Source organism: Pteropus vampyrus, unplaced genomic scaffold, assembly GCF_000151845.1.
Source record: "Pteropus vampyrus isolate Shadow unplaced genomic scaffold, Pvam_2.0 Scaffold244, whole genome shotgun sequence".
Taxonomy (NCBI): Eukaryota; Metazoa; Chordata; class Mammalia; order Chiroptera; family Pteropodidae; genus Pteropus; species Pteropus vampyrus.
This window is the reverse complement of record NW_011889025.1, coordinates 1,378,409-1,392,799: the sequence shown is the minus strand read 5'-3', so window position 1 is coordinate 1,392,799 and position 14,391 is coordinate 1,378,409. Positions and strand designations below refer to the sequence as shown.

General features: G+C 37.4%; 1 pseudogene; it reads left to right on the top strand.

The window, feature by feature from the left end:
- The first annotated feature begins 520 nt into the window (after positions 1-520).
- Positions 521-5,021, top strand: LOC105301592 (annotated as a pseudogene).
- Positions 5,022-14,391: the final 9,370 nt, after the last annotated feature.

Sequence of the window (14,391 nt, the reverse complement as noted above, 5' to 3'; positions counted from 1 at the left end):
CATTTGACTGAGTTTGGCTAATAGGAAGCTCCCACAGGAGGTCAGAGAGAAGGAGGGGAGTTAGTTTAGAGTATAGATTCACTTGGCTCTTCCACTGTGAAGTTTCCTAGGGGTGGCTATGTCTTTCAACCAAAGGTCAGTGCTCTTCTTAAGGCGGACTTCTCCACACCACTCTCTCCTCCCTTTCAATAACCATTCTTCACCTTGTACCTTTAGGCCTAGGGCTGGAAATAGCTTTGTTGCTACTAACTCTGAGTTATTGCACTATCCATTATAAGACATCTCCTCTCTCATCTACTTTTATGTAAACAGCTTCTTTATATGTCATTTATATCTCAAAGCTGAGAGAAAAGTAGCCCCTTAATTCAACATCTCTCAAATTCTTTTAATTTGAATGTGCCATCTGTTTTTGTTTGAGACACGACTAATACAGAGAACCAGAATTAGGTGCTCACAAGGCAATCTCCATTAGTCAATATGAATGGGGCCATTTGAATCTGCCAATTTCATCCAATTCCAGTTGTGTACATTTTTTGTAGGGCTTCTCATTTCTCCCACAACCATAGCCATAGTGGCTGAGGACAATGTAGCTTAAAGTAGCTGGATAATATTTTGAAAAATTTTTAAATATTATGTATATGAATTTTGCTTTCTACTGTGTATCTACACTTTAAAGAAGTAGAACATAGTAGTTAAGAGTACTTGGCATCAATTAGGCTCAAGTTAGCTTTCAAGTTAGGCTGTCTCCACTGCTTATTAGCCATTATCTTAGATAAGTTACTTAGTCTCCATAACCCTGAGCTTCTTCAATACTAAAGTAAGAATAATAATATTGACCTCATGTAGTTGTTTTGAGGAATAAATGCCTGACTCATATGTAGTGCTTAGTAAATTTAGCTCCATAAAACCATGTATGCTTGACTAAAATTTGTATTCCAAGAAGATGGTCCTTGTTTAGTCTCTAACTTCATATAACTTTAGTATATAATTATACATATCCCAGTTTGAAAAGCATGAATATGCTATCTAAAGTTATGTTTAGGGAAAAGCAAAGTAGCTACAAGGGAAAAATTGCTGATACTTGATTTCTAAGAAGGAAGGAGGAAAGAAAGAAAGGAAAGAAGGAGAGAGATGAGGTAAAAGAGAAAGAGAGGAAGGGAGGGAGGAAAAAGAGATAGAAGGAAAAGTACCATCTTGAAGAGTCTGTATAGCATAACAATTCAGAACATAAATTGCACCCAGTCAAGATGGTAGAGTAGGTAAACACTCTGCTTGCTGCCTTTCACAACCACGTCAAAATTACATCTAAACTCCAGAACAATCATTGAGAATTGCCTGAAGTCTAGCTGAACAGAAGTTCTACAACTAAGGACATATAGAAGAAGCCACCTCCAGATTGGTAAGAGGAGTTATACCCATGTGTGGTATAAAATTTGGAGAGATATCCTGCCTGAAGAGGTCCCCACAGAGGAGCAAAGGGTACCAGCCCCATACTGGGCTCCCAAGAGCAGGGTTCCAGTGTTGGGAAGAGAAGTCTGCATAACTTCTGCCTGTGAAAACCAGCAGAGATTGTGACTCAGTGAGATGGAGGGCTGCTGGAGTTTCAGGTGTTACTCTTAAAAGGCCCACATAAGAATTTACTCGCTGACAGATTCACTTATTCTGATCTTCGTCTCTGGAGCAGCAGCTCAATAGGTGCCAGGGAAATATAGGGAGGAACTGAGCTATCTAGCTTCAAAGAAAGGGCTGGAGGGATAGCTTTCTTCCAGACAGATGTGCTGGCAGATTCCCTTGTTCCTTTGTTGAACCCTCCCCAGTTCCAGCATGCAAAAATAGGTGGCCACTGTATCTGAGTTTTGATCAACCTGGCTAACGCTGGTCACCCCACTCGAATGATTCCCTGAGACCCCGCGCCACCAAAATAGCAGGCCCACCCAAGCCACTTCCAGTGGCTTTTCCATACAAACAACCTGCCTTGGGCTCATGCTGCAGACATTCCTAAAATCTCTCAGTGGTTCACGAAATCCAAACAAGCAGCATCTGGCCTCGACATGCCCCATGATTTTTGCTGAGTAGCCCCAAGACCAGCAAGTAGCAGCCAGCCTTGGTTAATAGCTAGGATCCTCAAGGCACTTCAAGCCCAGTGCAGGTGGAAGCCATCTGCAGATTGCTTGGTGGATCATGTCACGTGACCCCAGGCAGACCACAGAAGGCAGCTGAAATTGGCATGAGGTGGAGCCCCTCCCAGGAGGCCCTAGGGCCTTCATGCCCGGCAGCCTCCTTTGACATGAGTATAACGTGGGACTACATCCAAAGACAACACACCCAAAGGGCAGACTGGGCAGGCACCAGAGCTCTGCTAAAGTGAATCCTACTCCATAGGGTCAGCCCCTGCACAAAAGTTCCTTGACTGTAGTCATGACCAGTCCTTACAACCAATCAGCCCAAGGGTCAATTCCTCCGGAGGCACTAATGTGAAAAAAGCAACCAAGGTTCAACTACAATAGGAGGGCAAACTCAACCCAAACAAAAGACACACTTGTAACACCCGACTCAGGTGACTAGGGAGACTGCCCCACTGGGCCCCATAGGACACCTACTACATACAGTCACTCTACTAAGACTGAGAGACAGAGCAGCTCTACCTAATACATGGAAACAAATGCAGAGAGTCAGCCAAAATGGGGTGACAAAGACATGTATCCCAAATGAAAGAACAGCAGAAAGCTCCAAAAAAGGAACTAAACAAAAAGAAGATGAGCAATCTACCAGGTTCAGAGTTCAAAACACTGGTTATAAGGATGCTCAATGAACTTAAGGGAAGAATAGATGAACTCAGTGAGAACTTTAACAAAGAAATAGAAAACATAAAAATGGAGATAGAAAAAAAGCCAAACAGAAATGAAGAATACAATAACTGAAATGAAAACTACCTTAGAGGAAATCAACAGTAGGTTAAATGAAGCAGAGGATTGAATTAGTGATTTGGAAGATAAGGTAGCAGAAAACAGCAACAAGAAAAAAGAATCTAAAAATATAAGGATAGTCTAAAGGATCTCTGGGACATCAAGCATACCAACATTTGCATTGTAAGGGTACCAGAGAAGAGAGAGGGCAAGGAATTGAAAACCTATTTGAAGAAATAATGATGGAAAACTTCCCTATCTTGGTGAAGGAAATAGACATATAAGCCCAGGAAGCACAGAGGGTCCCAAACAAGATGAACCCAAAGAGGTCCACACCAAGACACATCATCATTAAAATGCCAAAGATTAAAGACATAGAGGGAATCTTAAAAGCAGCAAGAGAAAGGCAGTTAGTTACCTACAAGGGAGCTCCCATAAGACTGTCAATTGATTTCTCAACAGAAACTTTGCAGGTCGGAAAGGACTGGCACAAAATATTCGGTGATGAAAAGCAAGGACCTACAAGCAAGACTACTCTATTCTGCAAATCTATCATTTAGAATCAAAGGAAAGATAAAGAGCTTCTCAGATAAAGAAAGGCTAAAGGAATTCATTAACACCAAACTAGTATTACGAGAAATATTAAAGGGACTTCTTTAAGAAGAAGAAAAAAGGATCCAAAATATAAATAATAAAATGGCAATAACTACATATCTAGCAAAAATTACTTTAAATATAAATGTATCAAATACTCAGATCCAAGGAAAGAGTGGCTGAATGGATAAGAAAACAAGACTTTTACATAGGCTACCTACAGGAAACTCACTTCAGATCCTAAGACACACACAGACTCAAAGTAAAGGGATGGAAAAAGATGTTTCATGAAAATGGAAACAAACAAACAAAAGCTGGGGTAGCAATACTTACACCAGACAAAATAAACTTAAAAACAAAGACTATAACAAGAGACAAAGGAGGACCCAGTCATCCCACTTCTGGATATTTATTTGAAGAAACCCAAAACACTATTTCGAAGGGACATGAGAATCCATATGTTCATTTACAATAGTCAAGATATGGAGGTTCCCTGGGTTTCCATTAATGAATGAATGATTAGAGAAGAGGCAACACGCATATACAATGGAATATTAGCCATAGAAAAAGAATAAAATCTTGCCATCTACGGCAACATGGGTGGACCTAGAGGGCATTGTGCTGAGTGGAGTAAGACAGAGAAAGATAAATGCCATATGATTTTACTTACATGTGAAATATGAAGAACAAAATAAATGAAGAAACAAAAAAGGTACAAACTCAATTACCGAACATTTTGATGGTAATCCCTCCCAAATGGGAGGGGGTTTTGAGGGATGGGTGAAAAAGGGGAAAGGATTAAGAAATACAAATTGGTAGTTACAAAATAGTCATGAGGAGTCAGACAGGCCCAGAGATGTTTCCGGAAGTAACATCATGATGGCTGCCCAAGGAGAACTCCAAGTTCAGTTCAAACTTGTATTAGATGGTGATGGTAGGACTGGAAAAATTACATTTGTGAAACATCATCTAACTGGTACTTTGAGAAGTATGTAGCTACCTTGGGTGTCAAGGTCCAGCCCCTAGTGTTCCACTCCAACAGAGGACCTATCAAGTTTTCAACGTGTGGAACACAGCTGATCAGGAGTTTGGTGGACTGAGAGATGGCTATTACATCCAAGCCCAGTGTGGTATTATAATGTTTGAGGTAACTTCAAGAATTACATACAAGAATGTGCTTAACCAGCATAGAGATCTGGTATGAATATCTAAAAACATCCCCATTGTGTTGTGTGACAACAAAGTAGATATTAAGGACTAGAAAGTTAAGGCAAAATAAATTGTCTTCCACCAAAAAAGAATCTTCGATACTATGACATTTCTGCCAAAATCTACAAGTTTGAAAAGCCCTTCCTCTGGCTTGCTAGAAAACTAATCAGAGACCCTAACTTGGAGTTTGTTACCATACCTGCTCTCACCCCACCAGAGATTGTCGTGTACCTAGCTTTGGCAGCACAGTAGGAGCACGATCTAGAGGATGCTCAGACAACTGCTCTGATGAATGAGGATGATGACTTGTGAGAAAGTGAAGCTGGAGACCAGCATCAGAAGTCTAGTTTTATAGGCAGCAATCCTGTGATGTCAGTGGTGCAATGTGTTTGCCACTTTGTTATGTAGCTAAGCAGAACATGTGCTTAATCTGGGATGTTGAAGGAGATGAACGGTCTTCTGAATGAATGTGGTAATTGAAAAAAACTTTTATATTTTGGACCCATGTATTTATCTGTTTTGGAACACAGTTGTTTCCTTATTGGGTTCCAAATATATGACCACTACAGTCACAACACAAAACTCAGTGGTGAAACTTTGTTTGTTACAACCATTCCCATTCCTTTTCATTTAGAATCAGAATAAAGCTGTATTTCAAATATCTAAATAAATAATCATGAGGATGTAGAGAATAGCATAAGGAAAATAGTCGATAATATTATCAAAACTATGTATGGTGTCAGATGTGTACTGAATTTATCAGGGTGATCACTATGTACATAATATAAATGTCTAATCACCATGTTGTACACCTTAAACTAATATAATATTTTATACTAACTATAATTGAAAAATAAAAAAATTAAAAATAATTAAAAAGATGAATTTTATGAATTGATTCTGGGGTTTCTGGAATTGGCTATCAAACCTAATTAGATTTAAAAACACTAATGATGATGCTTCCAGTAGTAAAGAGACCACTAATAGTCCATGGTGTAATCTGGCAAAGAGATATGTAAAATATCACCATTGGATACTCCTCCTCAACCAATTATAAGAAACAAGAATGTCGGAGAGAATTGGATTAAACATGGAGGAGTGAGAGACATCCTCAGATCTCTCCCCTTGAAAAAATAATAAGCTGAACATCTAAAACTCAACAAAAAATGCCCAAATTGCACACCAGCATGTCTGAGTATGGGATCTGTACATAAGAGCTACCACAGGTCAGAACCACGTGAGTCAGGCGGGGGACTAGGGGAAACAAAGAAGCTGCCTCTAGCAGCCAGAGCTCCCTGTGGGAAGAGAGGGAAGAGATAGGGAGTGGTGAGTTCCCTGAACAGCCCTGTGGGGGAGAGCTGTGAGCTCCACGTGGCCAGTGGTAGCGCCCAGTCATTAGGTCAGAAGAAGAAATAAAAAAAAATGGAAAAGTCAGAAAAGCAGGGATGGCAGAGAAACAACAGTTGATTTTAGCGGCCACGGTTGGAAAACTGAGGCTGAGCCATGGCCCCCAAACCCCAAACCAGAGGGCCCCTGCCCCCATACTCTCTGAGATCGATCACCGAGGAGCCCCAGGGGAATCTGAGCGAACACTACCGAAACTATTGCTAACACTGACAAGGACTGAAACTGAGAATAGTGAGTGTGATTAAACATCTATCAGAAAATAAAACAGGTATTTGTAAAGTCTTATATAAAGCAGAGATCCAAGAGACTTAGAAGCCACCTACTGGAAACCAAAAGAAAAGTGCCTTCTTTGCAGCAGGATAAAGAGAGACCTTTATATAATAAATCTTCATTCAGAAAAAAAAAAAAACAGCAGAAAACACTTCCATTAATGCTGAGATGGAGAAATAGTCCATTAAAAACCAAGAACTACCAAGGTGAGAAGGCATATCAGAAAGAAAGAGAAAAAATTCTAGAAAATAAGCTTGCAGACATAGAAACATGTGACTTAAATGACAGAGAATTCAGGATGGTACTTCTGAAAAAACTCAGTGAATTCCGAAACGAGTAATATCAACAATTTAAGGAATTGAAAAAACACCTAGATGAGCAGAGCAAGGTGACTGAAACCCTCAAAAAGAACAAAATCGATCTTCTGGAGATGAAGAACACACTGTAAGAATTGAAAAATGAAATAGCAAGCCTGGGAAATACAGTCGACCAAATGGAGGAAAGGATCAGTGATATCAAAGACAGAAATCTAGAAATAAATCACAAGGAAGAAGAGAGAAACAGAAGAAGGAAAAATAATGAAATAGAAATACAAGAACTAGGTGTACCATCAAGAGAGGAAACATAAGAATAATGGGCATTAACAAAGGAGAGGAAAAGGAGCAGAGATTAGAAAGCATTTTCAGACAAATAGTTGATGAGAATTTCCCAAAACTAAGGAATGAGCTGGAGCTTGGAATTCAAGAAGTCAACAGAACACCCAATTATCTCAACTTAAAAAGGCCTTCACCAAGACACGTTGTATTAAAGTTATAAAAAATTAACAACAAAGATAGAATTCTCAGGGCAGCCAGGGAGAGGAAAATGGTAACATACAAAGGAAAACCCATTAGATCATCGTTAGACTTCTCAGCATAAAATTTATAATCCAGAAAGGAATGGATACGAAGTTTAAACTAGTAAATGAAAAACTACCAGCCAAGAATAATGTATCTAGCTAAGCTCTCCTTTAGATATGAAGGAGAAATTAAGACCTTTCCAGACATACAAAAAATGAGAGACTTCTCCACTATGAGGCATGCATTACAGGAAATACTGAAAGTGGTCAGCTCACCTAAAACAAAATGAAAAAAATTACATAATTAGGAGTAAGGTGACTATCGGGCAAATAGAAGCAGAGGAGTGCAATTCTTACTAAGAACAGGGCATTATAAGTTTAAACAATAAGAAGAGAATTGCTATCACAAGATAGTAATGAACATTCAGTATACATAGGGAAAAATTGAGAAAACAATGACTGAAAATGATTCAAAGATCCAAATTCTCAAAGGGAAATGGAGATAAGGCATGCACAGAAGAAAATGGATGACTGTATATATGTAACCATCCTTTACATATTCATAATAATAACCACATACTAAAGATTCAGAACTGAAGTATATAATATAAAACAAGAAGGACAAGATGCAAAACCCACAAAAGCCAACCAAAATAAAGAAAACAGAAACACAAGGACAAGGAAGCAATGGAAACACTGAGCTACAAGAAAGCTAAAGATAAAATGGCTATAAGAAGATCTCATATTTCAATAATCACCTTAAATGTAAATGGATTCAATTCAACAATAAAAAGGCACAGAGTTGTAGAATGGATCAAAAAATAAAACCCAACTATATGCTGCCTCCAGGAGACATATCTCAGGTCCAAAGACAAATATAGACTCAAAGTGAAAGGGTGGAAATGATATTTCAAGCAAATGGCATTCACAGAAAAGTAGGAGTAACAGTACTAATACTGGAGGAAATAAACTTCAAAGTAAAAAAGATAAAGAAAGATACTGAGGAACAATTTATAATGATAAAGGGAATCATACACCAAGTAGGCATAACACTTATTAATATCTATGTTCCCAGTCAGGGAGATCTGAAATATGTAACACGATTACTAACAGAACTAAAGGGAGAAACAGACCAAAACACTATTGTACTAGGGGACCTAAATACCCCAATGTCGAATATGGACAGATCACCAAACAGAAAATCAATAAGGAAATAACATCCTTAAATGATACATTAAACCAACTGGACATAATTGACATTTACAGAGCCTTCCATCCCAAAACAGCTGCTTATACATTCTTCTCTAGTGCACATGGAACATTCTCAAGAATCGACCACATACTGTAACACAGAGATAGCCTCAACGAATATAAGAGGGCTAAAATCACACCAACCATATTCTCTGATCATACTGATTTGAACCTAGAGATCACTCTAAAAAGAACGTGGAAAGAACCACAAATATATGGAGATTAAACAACATGTTATTGAAGAATAACTGGGTCAGAGAAGAAATAAAAAGAGAGATCAAAAGATACATAGAAATGAATGATAATGATAGTACAACATATCAAAATTTTTGGAACACAGCAAAAGCGGTCATAAAAGGTAAGTTCATATCATTACAGGCCTATCTCCGAAAAGAAGAAGGAGCACGAATAAAAAACCTAATGCTTCATCTTAAAAAATTAGAAAGGGAAGAACAAATGAAGCCTAAACTCAGCAGAAGGAAAGAAATCATCAAAATTAGATCAGAAATAAATGAAATTTAAAAAATAGAAAAGATAAACATAACAAATAGCTGGCTCTTTGAAAAGGTTAATAAACTTGGAAAACCCCTGGCTAGACTCACTACAGAAAAAAGAGAAAGGACACAAATAAACAGAATCAGGAATGAAAGAAGAGAAACTATGGCAGACACTGCAGAAATACAAAGGATCATACAAGAATACTATGAAAAAATATATAACACCAAATTTAATGACCTAGAAGAAATGGACAAGCACTTAGAAACATACAACTTTCCAAGAATGAATCAAGAAGAACTGGAAAATCAGAGTAGATTGATCAGCAGTATGAAAATTTAAACAGTCATCAAAAATCTACCAAAAAGTAAAAGACCAGGACCAGATGGCTTTAGCAGTAAATTCTACCAAATATTTAAAGAAGATTTAATATTTATTTGCCTCAAACTCTTCCAAAAAATTGAAGAGGAGACAATACTTCCCAACTCATTTTATGAGGCCCAAATTACCCTGATACCAAAACCTGGTAAAAACAACAGAAAAAAAGAAAACTACAGAGCAATGTATCTCATGAACACAGATGTAAAAATCCTAAATAAGATACTAGCAAACATATTGAAAAGTTTATATACCAAGATTAAGTGTGTTTCATCCCAGGGGTGCAGGGATGGTTCAACATACATAAATCAATTCATGTGATACACCGCATAAACAATTTTAAAATAAGAATCATATGATTATATCAATACATGTAGAAAAAGTCTTTGACAAGATACAGCATCCATTTTTGATCAAAATACTTAACAAAATTGGTATGGAAGGAGAGTACCTTAACATAATAAAGGCCATCTATGACAAACCCTCAGCCAACATTATACTTAATGGTGAAAAACTAAAAACCTTCCCTCTAAGATCAGAAACAAGGCAAGGCTGTCCGCTATCGCCACTCTTATTCAACATAACATTGGAGGTCCTAGCGAGTGTAATCAGGCAAGAGAAAGATATAAAAGGCATCTAAATAAGAAACGAAGAAATCAAACTGTCACTATTTGTGGATGACATGATTCTCTATATAGAAAACTCTAAAGACTCCACAAGAACACTACTAAAAACAATAAGCAAATACAGTAAAGTTTCTGGATACAAAATCAACATTCAAAAATCCATAGTGTTCCTATAGTCTAATAATGAAGTGTCAGAAAAAGAAGTGGAAAAAATAATTCCTTTTGCAATTGCACCAAAAAGAATAAATTACCTAGGAATAAATCTTATGAAACATGTGAAGGACCTATATAATGAAAACTACAATACCTTATTAAAAGAAATTTAGGAAGATACACAAAAATAGAAAGATATACCATGTTCCTGGATTGGAAGAATCCACATAGTTAAAATGACCATATTACCTAAAGTATTATAGAGGTTTAATGCTATCTCCATCAAAATCCCATCGGCATTTTTGAAATAAATAGAACAAAAAATCACCAGATTTGTATGGAAAAACAAAAGACCCCAAATTGCCAAAGCCATGTGAGCAAAAAAGAACGAGGCTGGAAGCATCCTTCTGCATGTCTTTAGATTATACTAAAAGGCAACAATAATCAAAATGGCATGTTATTGGCAGAAAAACAGTCACACAGACCAGTGGAACAGAATCGAGAGTCCAGAAATAAACTCATGCTAATATGGGCAAATAATTTTCAATAAAAAAACAAAAACATACAGTGGTGTAAAGAAAGCCTCTTTAATAAATGGCGCTGGGAACTCTGGAAAGCCACCTGCTAAAGAATGGAACTAGACCGTTGTCTATTACCACACACCAAAATTAACTCAAAATGGATTAAGGACCTAAATAAATATAAGACCTGAAACAATAAAATGCACAGAAGAAAACATAGGAACTAAACTCAAAGACCTTGCTTGGACTTTAAGAGGATTTTATGAATTTGACCTCAAAGGCGATGGAAGTAAAAGCAAAAATAAATACATGGGACTATATCAAATTAAAAAGCTTCTGCTCAGCAAAAGAAACCATCAACAAGGTAAAGAGACAACCATCCTGATGGGACAATATATTTGAAAGCAATGCCTTCGATAAGGGCCTAATATCCAAAATATACAAAGAACTCATAGAACTCAGCAACAACAACAACAACAACAACAACAACAACAGCAAACCAAACAAATGATCTAATCAAATAAATGGGCATAGGACCTGAACAGACACTTCTCCCAAGAAGACATACAAATGGCCAACAAACATATGAAAAGAGACTCATCATCACTAGCTATTAGAGAAATGCAAATCAAAACCACAACGAGATACCATCTCACACCTGTTAGAATAGCTATAATTGACAGGACAAGTAAGAGCAAATGCTTGAGAAGATGTGGAGAAAAAGGAAACCTCATACACTGCTGGTGAGACTGCAAATTGGTACAGCCAGTATGAAAAACAGTATGGAGTTTCCTCAAAAAACTAAGAATTGATCTACCATATGATCCAGCAATCCCTCTACTGGGTATTTACCCCAAAGACTTGAAAACTCATATCTGAAAAGATATTTGCACACCGATGTTCATAGCAGCATTATTCATGGTGGCCAGGACATGGAAGCAACTGAAGTGTCCTACGATAGATGATTGGCTAAAGAAGCTGTGGTACATATATACAATGGAATATTACTTAGCCATAAGAAGAGATGAAATACTGCCATTTGTGACAACATGGATGGACCTCGAGATAATCATGCTAAGCGAAATAAGCAAGACAGAAAAAGTTGAAAACCACAAGATATCACTTATTTGTTGGATGTAAACCTATAAGCAACTAACAAACAGGACAAACAAACAGAGACTAATGGACATGGACTATAGACTAGTGGTTACCAGAAGGTAGGGCAGGAGGAGGAAGGAGGGAGGTAGATGGGGTAAAAGGAGACAGATATATGGTGAAAGAAAGAATTCTTACTATGGGAGGTGAAATTTTTAAATAATAATAATAATGATAATGTTTTTTTTAAAAGACACAGGAAGAAAGATTAGAATCAAGTTATCTTCTTTTCTTTAAAGAAACCAAGCATGCTACTACTTCAGGGCCTTTGTACTTGCTGTTTTTCCAGCCTAAAATTCTCTTCCTCTGCTCCCAAAATCCACAGTGAGTAAGCCAAGTTGGGTCAAATAATGACAAGCCCTGCAAGTAGAGGTTTCCAGTAGGTTGTCAAGCAGGTCAAAGAATGATTATTACAAGTCTGTGAAAATAGGGCTTTATAAGGGTGCTCAAACCTATTTTGCCTCCTCCAGTGGCTATGAAGCTACTGGATCTCACAACTACCACAGTTATGAAGCTGTTGTTTTTTTATGTTACCGTTGAGCTGGGGAGAGGGGAATGTAAACAGGGCAAGTTAAAATACCAAAAAGCTCACTGCTCTTATTGAAATTCAGTCATTTTTCTTTAATAAATAGTTTTTAGATTGTTGAAAGACTTTGGTCAATTTCCAGAGTTCTGAAAAAGTTCATTTTGACAATTTTTCCTGTTTTTGTGACTTTCATGGAGGAGCAGAATTTTGGAAGTCCTTACTCTACCAGTCTAAAAGTACTCTCCTATAGCTTCATTTTAATTTTAAACTGTTTGTTATTCTAAACAAAGTCCAAAGTCATTACACATATATATTACTCACAGCTCCGTGTATCATATTAATAACCACACACACACATACACACACACACACACACACAGGGTTGGGGAGTGGGGGGTGGGGAGAGAGAGAATTTTCACTCTATTCTATCAATGGCCAGTGGATTGGGGTAAAAGAGGGAGGTACTTAAAAAGTCAGCTGCCTTCCTACCTGTGAATGCTTCAAACACCCTATGCATGTGGATAACCATCCAAACTTTGGAAACCAGTACTGGTTCATGTATCTCAGGGCTTAGAGAAATTATAATTGGCTTAATGAAGAATCATAAGGTGCTGCTAGGAAAAGATATTTAATATACAAAATTCCTCTCTGCTTCTTTCATGTTTATTTTTCATAGCTGCTATGTTTGACATGACTTAGTAGAACATAATTTCAAGTGATGTAAACATGTAACTACTCTTTCCACTGTAGCGTAATTGTTTCCAATGGCTGCTTAAATTAATGTGTTTTTCCCCCTGACTTGAGTAGGATGCTCATTATAATTCATTTTGGGAAACTCTTTTGGGTAGCATTCAAGCTTTCAGAGGCAATTGGCAAGAAAAAGAATATATCTTTCAGGCTCTTTTTCTAAGATACATACAGGCAACTGGTCAGAGGAAAGACCCTCTTTAACAATGTCAAACTGTAGTAGAAAAAGGAAGCTTAAAACAGGGACATGAAGGCTCTCATATTCTTGCCTGTGTTACTGCCTTGAGGAAGAATTAAGACAGCCAGTTAGGATGGAGACAGTATGAGTGGAGCAAGAAACAATCTTTGAGCTCTTATAAAATGTTTTCCCTAATACTGGTTTTGAACTCTCAGCAATGCCGAGATTTGCTAAAATTCTTTGAAATCTATCAATTATTTTTCTACAAAATCACAGGTATCTCAAGAGTTGGAGGAGACATTAGAGGTCATATAGTCCAGTCCAGTTTACTATCTAATACTTGAAATTCCTGTATAATACATCTGCCTACTGGTTTCTTAACCTCTGTTTGCTTGCTTCCAGTGATGAGGAGCTTACTATCTCATGAGATAAATAATTTTTCCTCCTTTGAATGGTACAGAATATTAATAAATTCTTTTTTTATTTGAACTGAATCCAGTTTCCTTGGGACACACACACAGAGTGGTTCTGATTTACCCTTTAGAAAAGTAAAGAAAGTATCTGAGCCCTCTTTCCATAGATATCACTTGTGTTTACCCTCTTCTCTTCTCCAAAAAAACATTCCTCATTCTTTCACCACACCTCTCAGATCCAGCCTGTTTCACGGAATTGTAAGTCCTGGTGTGTTGGTAAATGTTTAATAACCAGCTCTCTGGGTAAAGGGAAGATGGGAGGGAGAATGAATTATATCATTTGCCAAATTCTGTTGCATAAATATTCCCGTCATAGCAAATTTTTTTAACCTTTTAAAATTAAGTTTATTGGGGTAACTAGTAATACAATTATATAATTTTCAGGAGTACATTATAATTAGACATCTGTATATTCTATTGTGTGATTACCACCCAAATTCCAGTTTCCTTCACCTACTACATATTTGATACCCTTTATTCACTTCACTCTACCCCTAACTCCCATATTTAACCCCCTTTACCCCACCTACATCCCCCCTCCTCTCCCACCCCCAGTCCTCTAGTAAACACTAGTCTATAGTCCATGTCCATGAATCTCTGTTTCTTTGTCCTATTCATTTGTCGCTTTTAGGTTTATATCCCACATAAGTGATATGTGATTTTC